General features: G+C 43.9%; 1 long non-coding RNA gene across 2 annotated transcripts; it reads left to right on the top strand.

Moving 5' to 3' along the window:
* The first annotated feature begins 8,882 nt into the window (after window positions 1-8,882).
* LOC120435045 lies at window positions 8,883-10,124 on the top strand. Of its 2 annotated transcripts, none has more exons than XR_005609484.1 (3): window positions 8,883-8,898; window positions 9,176-9,251; window positions 10,056-10,124. It is a non-coding gene; the product is annotated as an uncharacterized LOC120435045 (long non-coding RNA). The 2 variants fall into 2 exon arrangements; XR_005609485.1 differs by lacking the exon at window positions 10,056-10,124 and adding an exon at window positions 9,361-9,434 and having other exon boundaries at window positions 8,885-8,898.
* The last annotated feature ends 764 nt before the right edge of the window (window positions 10,125-10,888 follow it).

Genomic DNA, 10,888 nt, shown 5'->3' with positions numbered 1-10,888 from the left:
TTAGCCTTTTAACAAACTAGAAAGCGAAAATTTCAGAAGAAATTTTAAGTGTGCCTATGCCGCTGCTAAACAGTGTAGGTTGCCATTCATACGGCTGCTTAGGGCAAAACTCAGAAGAGCACCCATTCTCCACCATGAACTATGGTAAAAACAAACACCACTCATGCTTCACAGATGACAGCTTACAGTTTTGTGTAAAGATGAAGTTACTTCGTACAGCCCCGATTTGCAGATGTTGTGCACACAGGTTCATGAGCAGACGTCCCATTGTATCACGGCAGACCCCGACAATGTTTGCATGAACATGCTTTGAACCATTACGTTATGGACCACTTTTCACACATGGTTGGTGTACCCACACAGCCGGCTGTAGCTTTTCAACTCACAGCCCGACACACACCCAAAAAACAGCCGAGAGAGCACAGACTACGCCCGTGAGGAGTGATTGCTGATGCCGCTCAGGTGGGTCCACTTCCCCTGCAGCGGCACTGCAGACCACGCCCCGCCACACACATCAAACACGTAAAATAAATATTTATGCACTTTTGCATTCACTTTTTGTTTTTTGTTATTTTTACACAGTGTTCTGAATGATGAACAATGGTCTACAGCCAATCTTGTGTATTATTATACAAACTTTGGTTGTAAGATTCAGATAACTATTTAATAAAAGCTAAATATTTTATATGAGTGTAAGAAAGAAAAGTATCTTTGTGTCCACCTTTCTCTGTTAATGCCCTACCTGGCCCCCCCGGCAAAAGCTTTGCTAGATCCGCCCCTGCACAGTTACCAGCTGTCAGCTACACAAAAACAGGAGCTTGGTGTTATGTGTCTCTCAGAAACAGTTCATAACTTCCCTTCAACTCATTCATGTCACCTAAAGGGTAAACCTGTTTCTCCATCACCTGTTCAGCTCTGATGATTCAGTAAGGACATCTCCTGGTTTGGACCAGCCGTTTTTACAGCTGTGGCTCCATCAAACATCAGCTGATACTAGAAATTAAAATCAAATAAATTCTAACAGCTGAACGATCTTAAACGTGCTGCTGTTTAGCGCGATAAACAAGAGCGAAAAGCCGATCGTTGATTAGTTTCATGATTGAAGTTGCAACAGGCAAGAGAATGACAGGGGAGGCTTCGTAACGACAGAATAAATCGTAATAATTCCTCTGAATGTGGGACGATTCCGTTTGTACGGCAACTCTATGACCTAACCCTTATGAGTACGCAGCACGATTGTAAAAGGTCAGCACAACGAAAATAAACTACACCTAAACTCGGTTTATATCTGACCCAAATAGAGTGCAGTTTATAACTTCTTACCTGAAATTCAGTTCACCTCACGCTCCTGCCTTCGCTTTCCAGCATCATATAAACGAAAAATAAGTCCAGCTAAAACACAGACTGTTGGCGAGTGATCAGGTGTTGAAACGAGTTTCAGCCGCGTCACTATAAGCCAAGCCTGAGTGCTTTTTCACGAAGGGTCGCTAGCGGCGCTAGCTAGCTAGCTAGCCGGCTATCAGCAACACGTAAGAGAACTGTGGCATGGCATGTCTTGATAAATCGAGCAGATATTTGAAGTTTACACACCTACATTCTCGCCTGAAAATATCTTAAAAGTTTATTTTGTGACCGAGAAATACTAATAAAAGACATAAAACGAAGTGGTGGCCACCATTGTTTACTCTGTAGAGGCGTGCTATGAATTGTGGGATATGGAGTTTTGGCTCATCGATGCCAATGACATAATTACTCAGCTACATTTCCGAAAGAATGCAAAAGCATTGACACATTTTCCCTTCCTATGATAGCCCGATGGGTAGGGCTGAGAGATTTTGGTAGCCCGACTGGAAAAAAAAAATCGCTAGCCCCAGGACGTCGGGCTAGCCATTTTCTGAGCCCTGTACTCAATACGTGGTTCAATGATAAAACAGACAATTTAATACTTATAAAAACACGGGCATAAATATCAATATACAAATATCCTAAACAGTATTCAGAGCCGAGGCTTACCACGGAGGGGCAGGGATGCCACGCACAAAAACTCACCAATATACAAGTGCAGCACACTATCACACGCTCACACTAACTAAAAATGCAGGCATGTAATACTCAAAAAATCCCACCACCAAGGCACCCCAGTCTCCTCCACGTCAGGCCCTCCGCATCTGAATCATAATATATTCCAAAAACCTACTTTGCACACGCTGGCCCAACCGCAGGAACACACTGGTGATCCGCAGCTAGAAAAAGGGGCTCCTACCAGTGGTGTCACAACAACAGAGACCCAGACATACAAACTAAATAAAACCTTAAATCTGGAGCAGACGGGGACCCCGTATTACTCCAAATTGCTGTCTGCCTGACAACTTTATTTTAACAATTCAGTAATGACATGCACGCCAGCCGACTCCCGTAGCCGGCATGTATGTAGCCGCTGTCCACGCCGACGTCCACTCTTAAGGGGCTGGCAGCAGCAGGGAAAAAGAACCCTGGCAAACGGAAACAGACAAGGGCAAAGCAGCAGCGCTTCTGTTAGCCTAGCATAGAATAGCCGTAGCGACCTTGCTGTAAAGCTACTGGCCGCCCACTAAGGCCCACACTTCCTCCAATACAGTGTTCACTATAAAAGAAAAATAAACGGCAGAGATCGTAACAAAGCTGAGCTACGTACCAATTAAACGGTGTCACGCGAGTTATGAACGGAGTGGCGTATAGGAGGCTCCTACAGCTACGAACTATAAACAACATTGGCTTACCACTGAGTGAAATAATGTCTGCACTGCCACGATGGAGGCGTCAGGAAGGAAACCCGCGGGTGACCTCTGTAACACGAACACGAACACGAACACGAACACGAACACAACAAACAACACAAGTACTGTCGGCTGAGGCAGCAACAACAACATGTACGCAGCTCCTACCTGCAACACCAGGGCAAGTCAGGTGACCGAAAAGCGACGCTCAGATGGCCACTATTTATACTAGCGCCCCCTAATGCGCCTGACTAAAAGTGGGATGAACCAACACATTTAATATTCAACCTGCCACATTAGCTTTAGTAATACATCGACCTTCAAATAACTACATTCTTACATTCTTACCTGATACAGCCGAGAGTGCCATACAGAAACACCTACCCCCGTCTCCAGTGTATAGTGTTGGAAGAAGACAACTGATCAAAAAGCTGGAATGATATGAGAGTGAAGCTGGACTTGATTTATTTCACAAGAAATCTATAAGTGAACGTTATCAGGCTGTATTTTGGTTTTTAAGACAGACGCCTTTGTTTGGGAGGATTTGAATTTTTTGTTTTATTTATTTATTTTTTGTCATTTTGGTAAACACTCCACACCAGTAGGTGGCGGTAATGCACCATTTTACTGTTTGCCAACCGCCAATCAACCCTATAAAGAGGAGGAAGAAGAAAAAGTCACGTGTATTGTGCACGTTGTGGGGCGTGACTCCTGGGTGATAAATAATGGCGCTCACCTGTTAGTGCCCCTGCTGTTTGCTGAGCGGAAAGGTAGGTGAGCAAGGGGTAAAGCTTTCTGTTGCACAGTTTGTTTCTGCAAGTGATAGTTGGTGTAACACTTTGTGAATCAGTCATGTTTGTCTGCGCAGTCTGAGCACTTGTTGTATATTGTGTGATCGTGGGCGGTATAATGGTTGAATAAAAAGCCCAAATAGCTCAGAAGTGTTTATTGTTGTGCGTCGTTAGTGTCCTCATGTTTAGCCTGCCACGGTCGTTGGTTATATTGGAAGAGCCGCAATATCTTTCAACAGAGGAGTTTATAAGTTTAATATTGTAGTCTTTATTTTGAGATACGAGTTTTTACTGGTGAGCCCGGTTCGCTGTTGCCGTTGTCCACGCAGCCTTTAGAGTAAGCTTATGGCTTCACACAGCTGGTTTCAATCAGGAGTTGTTTACTCCCCTGTTAGGTTTCAGCAGTACAGCTGTCTGTAACACTGTCTTGTTCAAGGCTGTCGGTATGGAGGTGCATAAATACCCACAGCTAGCAAGCACAGAAGACTAGGCTGAGTTAGCTAGTTTAGTTTTAATAGGTAGTAGACCTGGGCGATAGAACGATAACGATATGTATTGCGAAATAACTTTTTCTCGATAGAAAAATTAAACTATTGAGATAGGCCTCAGCTCTCTTGTCCTCTAAAAAAAAAACCAAAAACAAAAACCAGCCAATCCAAATTAAGTTGCGCAGAGCTGAACCAATCACAGCCGCAGCGTCACGTGACTTGTTACGTACAGCACAAGCGCCAAGGCGCACATGTGTATTTGTTTTTTTCTAGTTTGCCGACTAGAGAAAAATCAACCGAGAGCGTGAGCGAAGGTTACCGAAGAAAAAACAGATGATGGTTCCAATTCCGGAGAGCTTGTCGAACGGAAGGGCCACAGAAGTTCCGTGTGAGTGAAGGTATTTCGCTACTTGAAGTCTGACAAAAACAGAGTAGCGCGCACTGTAAATTGTGCCGAAAGCAAGTCTGGAAATACAATAAAGCGGTGCATGCTCAATCTCTGACTGAAAGCGCTGATTCGTCATTCGGCTTTTGTCAGACTAAAGTAACTGTTAAAACGGTTTGAAAAGCTAAGCTATACAACAAGGAGAGATTGAGAATTTCCCTTTAGTTCTCAGTTTATTTGATATTGACAAAAGTTAGTCAATTTTGTCCTTCTGTAAAACGACCTAAGATTTATTTTTAGAATTAATATTTTGTTTCTAAGTGGAATTGACAATTTAGTAGTCTGTTGTTTGTTCTATTTTGAAACTTAAACGCTTTAGCGGCTGCCTTTTGTGTAGTTTGCAATATTTGCCTTTATTTATCTGAAACTGAAGTCTCATGTTCCTTAAGTACATCTACCCTGTTGAACTTATTATGGGAAATAAATATTTTAATTAAAAAAAGCTGCTAATTATTTCACATTTTACTTGTGAGCAACGGCACATTTAAATCTTACAAATATAGTTATTTGGCTTATATCATGATATATATCGTTATCGCCTGACTTAATAACCTTAGTTAAAGTGAATAGTTAGTCTAACTATCACTGAAACAGCAAACATTTTAAATAAACAAACAACACTTCTCATTCTCTAAACGTTTGGCCACAGCTGTAGATTACACTATCAGTGCTTGTTCACTCTTGACAGTAATTACGTTTCTAAATTTACTTTGTCCTAGTCCTTCAGCACATCAAGGATTACCTCCCCCCAGAATTCGACCCCCACCAGTTTGCATACCGTGCAAACAGATCCACAGAAGACGCCATCGCCACAGCCCTCCACGCTGTGCTGAGTCACCTAGAGCAGCGGCAGAGCTACGTCCGAATGCTCTTCGTGGACTACAGCTCAGCCTTTAATACAATCATCCCGAACATCCTCATCACCAAACTGGTCACTCCTGGCCTCCCTCCTCTCACATGTGCCTGGATAAAGGATTTCCTCACAAACGGGCCCCAGGCTGTGAGACTCGGCCCTCATCTCTCCTCCACTCGCACACTGAGCACCGGCTCCCCACAGGGCTGTGTGCTGAGCCCACACCCACGACTGTAATTCGACCCACAACAACACTCTCATCATCAAGTTTGCTGATGTCACCACGGTAGTCGCACTCATCTCGAAGGGAGACGAGGCAGAGTACAGAGAGGAAGTCCTGAAGTTGGCAGCCTGGTGTTCAGAAAACAACCTGGCACTGAACACTAAGAAAACCATAGAGCTCATTGTTGACTTGAGGAGGCACAGCACCGACTTGGCCCCCCTCTACATCAACGGGGAGTGTGTGGAGAGGGTCCACACCTTCCGGTTCCTTGGTGTCCTCATCTCTGCTGACATCTCCTGGACAGACAACATCTCAGCGGTCGTCAAGAAGGCCCAACAGCGGCTGCACTTCCTGAGAGTCATCGGTTGCCCTCTCCCCTCCCTGATGGACATTTATTCCTCCCGCTGCCTCAGCAGAGCAGCAAACATTATCAAGGACAGCTCCCACCCTGGTTTCAACATGTTCAGCCTGCTTCCCTCAGGGAAGCACTACAGGTGCATCAGCACAAAAACCCACAGACTCAAAAACAGTTTCTTCCCCAAAGCGATAACCACCCTGAACTCACACATGCACCGATAACACAGCCCCCCACTTCCTCTATGGTCCACCACGGTGCAATACCAATTCTATGTGCAATAACTCAACTGTATATACATAACGCTATTTATTACATATTACTTTTTCTTTTTTAAAATACGGCTTGTATATTGTACATTTCATATATATCTTTTTCCCCTATGTTAATACTGCCCATATGTACATAGCGCTGGAGAACTGTACCCCTCCTCCCAGCATGTTTACACTGAGTAGGAGATGCTCTGTATCTCATTGTACAACTGTATAGTGACAATAAAGGCATTCTATTCTATTGTATTCTATTTGTGTATTTACAGGTAAAGAACACCTAATATTTTATCTAAATGACTGCTTAGGCTCTTCACCTTTTCAAAGACAGAGGTCAAGGTCGGTCCATTTCTACTCGGTCCGCTAGTAAAACGTAGTCTGTTAATCTGTGCTTGATTACTCTTGAACCGGAACCGGATGCAAGTCCCAAAAAACTGAATTTTGGAACTGAAATTAAATTGTAGAACTGAAACTGAATGGTGAGAAGCGAATCTGAAATTATTCGAGAGCTAAATTTCTAAAGGATAAAATGCAGTTTCAAAGCAAATGAATTCATTTTCAAAATGTAAAATTCAGTTTCAATTTAGTTACGATCATTTTCAAACCAATAAATTGAATTTCAAATTAGACTAATTCAAATTCAGCTTTTAAAAGCATTTATTCAAGTTACAATTCAGATTCAATCCGAGCAATTCAAATTCGAATTTAACTTATTCAGATTCAGTTTCTGATGGCAAAGATTTCTGCCCATACAAAGCACGTCCAATTAGAACGAATGTTCTGTTTCCAAATTTAAATTTTATTTGTCACACGTAATCTGAAATTTAAATTTATCATATAGCGCTAAATCGTATCGTTAGGTAGGAGTCAGACCATGTTTCTTTTTTAGCTGAAAAGCATTACACCCAGCTAACCTGCAGTGCTGAAAACTTGTTTTCCGATTACATTTGCTACCTTACAATCCGTCCTACTCTGTAGTAAAATTGACGACATTTGACCACCCTGTTGCTCCCATTGAAATTTATATAGCCTATTTAAAAGTTAAAACTTAAAATTGTCCGTAGCCTGCGGTTGTTACCACTGTCCTGCTTGGAATGGAAGGAGAGAAGCTGCTTATTTTGTCATATTTGCATATGTAACCTAAGCTAACTGACTGGTTTCCCATTAACCTTATAACTCCTGGTGTGTGTGTGTGTGTGTGAAAAGATGTCCCTTTGTTGTTGAGAAGTTGTGTTGAATATTTTGTCTGTGAATGTTCTCTGTCATCGTAGTCTAAGGAGCTTGGAAAGATGAGCTTCTAGAACTTGTATGTGAGGAGCAGGAGCTCCCTGAAGGAGAACCCCGGCCACGTCGTCATTTTTTTGAGGTTGTCCGTCGTCAATGTACCAGGTATAGAACATTTTAATGTTTAGTGTGTGTGTGTGTGTGTGAAAAGATGTCCCTTTGTTGTTGAGAAGTTGTATTGAATATTTTGTCTGTGACTGTTCTGTCATCGTAGTCTAAGGAGCTTGGAAAGATGAGCTTCTAGAACTTATATGTGAGGAGCAGGAGCTCCCTGAAGGAGAACCCCGGCCACTTCGTCATCTTCCCCTTGGATGTCGTACCGCCACATCTGGCAGATGTACAAGGATCAGTCTGAACAGCGGAGGTGGTAGCAGGAGCTGCGGCGGTATTTGTCCTGCAGGTGTCTTGAGCGGCTTGCCAGATGCTTTGCGGTGCCGGCCCCGCGAGTGTCTTGAGCGGCTTGCCAGATGCTTTGCCGGTTGCAGCAGAAGAGCAGCAGCTCACTGAAGGAGAAGCCCGGTCACGTTGTCATCTTCCCCATCGATGTCGTACCGCCACATCTGGCAGATGTGCAAGAAGTCAGAGGTCCTCTTCTGGACAGCAGAGGAGGTGGGTGGAGCTGCCGGGGTGTTTGGCCTGCCTTGGATCTGAGCTACTCTGAGTAAACAAATACAAATGTGCCAGGACTCAAAGATGATGGGTAGTTTGCACAACAAAAGCAGGAGGAGAATCGAGCTGACGACCTGGGAAAATCTCAGCAGGGCTGAATAACTCCTCGGGACTTGTACCAGAAAATAAAAAGTCAGTAATTCTAGTCGGTGTTGGGCTCAGGGAATTTCCGCATATTTGCGCAGGGTTAGTAAATCTAGTGTTATGGCGAGATGTAGAGTGTGATTAAAGTGGTGGGTGGGTTCTTTTACATGTTGAGAAAAGCCAGTTGAGTCTAATAAGAGATTAAATGCTGTGTGGCGGCTGTCATTTTAGCGTCTACATGGATGTTAAAATCACTCACAATAATTATTTTATCTGAGCTGAGTACTAAATAAGACAGAAACTCTGTGTAAGGCCCCAGGTGGACGATAGATGATAACCAATAAAACTGTTTTTCCATTTTTACGATTAGGATGGACAAGGCTAAGCATCAGGCTTTCAAATGAATTAGAAAGTCTGTCTGGGTTTTTGGTTGATTTATGGGCTGCAAGTGACAAAGAGCAGGAAATCTGCACAAACTTGAACGTTTCACTGCAGAATCAATGAATCATCTGATCAATAATCCGGATCAATGGTCTTTGTCTTCAGGCCAGAGTGAAGAAGAAAAGCAGCAGCTCGCTGACGGAGAACCCTGGCCACGTCGTCATCTTCCCTTGGATGTCGTATCGCCACATCTGCGAGATGTACAAGAAGACTGATGCATACGCCGGGACAACGGAAGAGGTGGGTGTAGCTTTGCCGGGTTTGCGGCAACCCTGTGCAGTTTTGAGCGCCTCGCCCGAAGTTTTGCCGGGTAGCCTTCGGCTGTCAAAGATATCTTGAGCGTTTAGCTCAAGCCTTGCCAAGTAGCCGGCGCTTTGTGCGGGCATCTTGAGCATTTTGCCGGACTTCTTTGCAGTTAGCGGGCACCTGTGCGAATTTCTTGAGCGCTTCGCCAGATTATGGGCTCCCCACTCAGAGGGGTCTCTGAATTTCTTTTTTTTTTTTTTCTTATCCACAGACTCTGACACGAGGGGCATGGAGAAACCTGTTTTTTTTTGTTGTTTTTTTGAGGTTGTTCATCGTTAAAGTACCAGGTATAGAACATTTTAATGTTTAGTGTGTGTGTGTGTGTGAGAAGATGTCCCTTTGTTGTTGATAAGTTGTGTTGAATATTTTGTCTGTGAATGTTCTCTGTCATCGTAGTCTAAGGAGCTTGGAAAGATGAGCTTCTAGAACTTGTATGTGAGGAGCAGGAGCTCCCTGAAGGAGAACCCCGCCACGCCGTCATTTTTTTTTGAGGTTGTCCGTCGTCAATGTACCAGGTATAGAACATTTTAATGTTTAGTGTGTGTGTGTGTGTGAGAAGATGTCCCTTTGTTGTTGAGAAGTTGTGTTGAATATTTTGTCTGTGAATGTTCTCTGTCATCGTAGTCTAAGGAGCTTGGAAAGATGAGCTTCTAGAACTTGTATGTGAGGAGCAGGAGCTCCTGAACGAGAACCCCGCCACGTCGTCATTTTTTTTTGAGGTTGTCCGTCGACAATGTACCAGGTATAGAACATTTTAATGTTTAGTGTGTGTGTGTGTGTGTGTGTGAAAAGATGTCCCTTTGTTGTTGAGAAGTTGTATTGAATATTTTGTCTGTGAATGTTCTCTGTCATCGTAGTCTAAGGAGCTTGGAAAGATGAGCTTCTAGAACTTGTATGTGAGGAGCAGGAGCTCCTGAACGAGAACCCCGCCACGTCGTCATTTTTTTTTTGAGGTTGTCCGTCGTCAATGTACCAGGTATAGAACATTTTAATGTTTAGTGTGTGTGTGTGTGTGTGTGTGAAAAGATGTCCCTTTGTTGTTGAGAAGTTGTATTGAATATTTTGTCTGTGAATGTTCTCTGTCATCGTAGTCTAAGGAGCTTGGAAAGATGAGCTTCTAGAACTTGTATGTAAGGAGCAGGAGCTCCCTGAAGGAGAACCCGGCCACTTCGTCATCTTCCCTTGGATGTCGTATCGCCACATCTGGCAGATGTACAAGGATCAGTCTGAACAGCGGAGGTGGTAGCAGGAGCTGCGGCGGTATTTGTCCTGCAGGTGTCTTGAGCGGCTTGCCAGATGCTTTGCGGTGCCGGCCCCGTGCGAGTGTGTCTTGAGCGGCTTGCCAGATGCTTTGCCGGTTGCAGCAGAAGAGCAGCAGCTCACTGAAGGAGAAGCCCGGTCACGTTGTCATCTTCCCCATCGATGTCGTACCGCCACATCTGGCAGATGTGCAAGAAGTCAGAGGTCCTCTTCTGGACAGCAGAGGAGGTGGGTGGAGCTGCCGGGTGTTTGGCCTGCCTTGGATCTGAGCTACTCTGAGTAAACAAATACAAATGTGCCAGGACTCAAAGATGATGGGTAGTTTGCACAACAAAAGCAGGAGGAGAATCGAGCTGACGACCTGGGAAAATCTCAGCAGGGCTGAATAACTCCTCGGGACTTGTACCAGAAAATAAAAAGTCAGTAATTCTAGTCGGTGTTGGGCTCAGGGAATTTCCGCATATTTGCGCAGGGTTAGTAAATCTAGTGTTATGGCGAGATGTAGAGTGTGATTAAAGTGGTGGGTGGGTTCTTTTACATGTTGAGAAAAGCCAGTTGAGTCTAATAAGAGATTAAATGCTGTGTGGCGGCTGTCATTTTTAGCGTCTACATGGATGTTAAAATCACTCACAATAATTATTTTATCTGAGCTGAGTACTAAATA

The sequence above is a fragment of the Oreochromis aureus genome, linkage group 19 (assembly GCF_013358895.1).
Source record: "Oreochromis aureus strain Israel breed Guangdong linkage group 19, ZZ_aureus, whole genome shotgun sequence".
NCBI classification, from domain to species: domain Eukaryota; kingdom Metazoa; phylum Chordata; class Actinopteri; order Cichliformes; family Cichlidae; genus Oreochromis; species Oreochromis aureus.
The sequence above is the reverse complement of the archived record's forward strand: the minus strand, read 5'-3'. Positions and strand labels throughout refer to the sequence as shown.